The sequence below is a fragment of the Harmonia axyridis genome, chromosome 6, assembly GCF_914767665.1.
Source record: "Harmonia axyridis chromosome 6, icHarAxyr1.1, whole genome shotgun sequence".
Taxonomy (NCBI): domain Eukaryota; kingdom Metazoa; phylum Arthropoda; class Insecta; order Coleoptera; family Coccinellidae; genus Harmonia; species Harmonia axyridis.
This window is the reverse complement of record NC_059506.1, coordinates 7,827,263-7,829,510: the sequence shown is the minus strand read 5'-3', so window position 1 is coordinate 7,829,510 and position 2,248 is coordinate 7,827,263.

Here is a 2,248-nt window from a genome sequence, read left to right as displayed (position 1 = left end):
TCTAAAACAAGTTGCAGAATGGGCTCCTATTCCAACACGAATGCGAAATTTGGAACGCATGAGTGTTGGAATTGCCTTCTGCAACGAGTATTAGACGATATGTTCTCCATTTCAGTCAAGTTTTGCGAAATATTGTCGAAATTCAATGAAAAATTCAGATTATATATCCTAGTGACTTTTGTATTGTATATTGGCAGTTGGTGTGACTGTTACGAGAATTGACAGATTACGAAATTTGAATATGAATCGTATATTTTGAATTTAAACATAATTTACAATTACTCATTAAATTCGTGAATTATATCTGACGAAATCGATTTGACACTACCAGAATTAAGGACTGGAATTAATTTCCTTACGCCTCTACTATAATTTCTCCTATATTTTCTACTTTTGTTTATTTGGCAGATTTTTCGCCCTTCTGCATATTCCTTTTTACTTCTATTTGGTCCTTTGAAAGAGGTATTTCCTTTTATCTGTCTTTCTTATTGGCATTTGTATCATCTTTCTTAATTTTCTATTCTCGTGCTATTTTAGCGTTTCTTTATTTCGTTGTCAACTATTTCCTCGATAGTTTCAATTTTAAATTTTTTTCTGATTTATTGGTTGCTTACGTTCCATGGGGCGCCAACCGCTGTTCTGATCACTAAATTTAGTGTACTTTGTTACTGATCTTTCTTCTTATTGCCTTTCGTATTATCCCAGGTTACTCCTGCATATGTAATCCTTGGTATTAGCACTATATATTCATTACCTTCAACTTTTTTTTTATGGAAAGTTTATATTTTGGGTGGAGTATTTTAGGTTATTTGCTTCCTTTTTCCACTATCGTCTGATTTTCTATTTTGATGTTTCCACCTTTCTCTTCCTTTACTGTTGTTCCTCCAAAGTAGATTGCAACTGTTTTCATCGTATTCACTTTGAATCTCCATTTCTTAAAGTATTCCATCTGTAAGTCTATCGCTGTCAGTAGTGTCATGAATTCTGGTGGTGGTTATACACAGCTGAAGAAAATCGTCGAAGGTATGAATATCCCTTGTTTTTCATTTTCACTGTATAAAAGGGTACACAATGAAGTATGTAATGCCTGGGAACAGATAGCGTTGAAATCTATGGAAGAAGCCGCCGCAGAAGAGGCGAAATTAGCGATCGAATGTGGAAGTATCGACATAAATGGTACACCTTCAATAACGGTCGTTTGTGATGGTAGTTGGGCTAAACGGTCATATCGAAACGGGGGAAATTATAATTCACTCTCCGGAGTTGCTACGATTGTTGGGATGAAAACTGGAAAATTTTTTTACTTGGGTGTGAAAAATAAGTATTGCATAGTATGTCAAAGAGCGGAAACTAGAAATGAAACACCAACAGAGCATACATGCTACAAAAATTGGAATTCATCTTCGACAGCCATGGAATCCAGCATAATTGCAGAAGGATTTTGTGCCAGTTTACCTATGTACAACTTGATATACAGCAAAATGATTGCCGATGGGGACAGTAGCTGTTACAAAAAAATTCTTGATAGTAGACCTTATGAACATTGTACAGTTCAGAAAATAGAATGTACCAATCATTTACTTAGAAACTACTGTAACAAATTACGAGAACTCTCAAAAGCACGTGAAGAATGTGATCAGCAAAAATATTTTACGATGCAGAACGGCTATAGTAAAATCTGTGCAATACCGAAAAAGCGAAAAGGAAAAAACGCATGAAGAGCAAATCAATCTTTTGAAGATGGATATTATTAACAGCGTCAGTCATATATTTGGTGAACATAAGAATTGTGCCAAATTAGGCTACTTTTGTGAGAAAAAAGTAGCTGATCAAGACAACTTTATGCACGATTTGCGACAGTTCGATATAGAGGAAAAAATTATATACATTATATATAATATATATATATATATATATATATATATATATTATATATGTGAGATATTTAGCACAACATGCCAGAAGTCTCATAGAAAATGTAACAACGAACATTGTGGAACAATTCAATGCTATGATCGCTCAAAGAGTAGGAGGTAAAAGGATCAATTACGCTTTGAGAAGGTGCTACCAAAGTCGTTGTTACGCAGCAGTTATTGCAAAGAACAAAAAAAAACCACTGTACTACATACACAAATATATGACAGGTCGTAGTCCAGGACAAACAGTGAAGAGAATGGAACGAAGTAGAGTGTCTTCAAAAAGGAAAAGAAAAGGGGGCCGGAAGTTACAGTTCTCTGCAGGGCCTGAT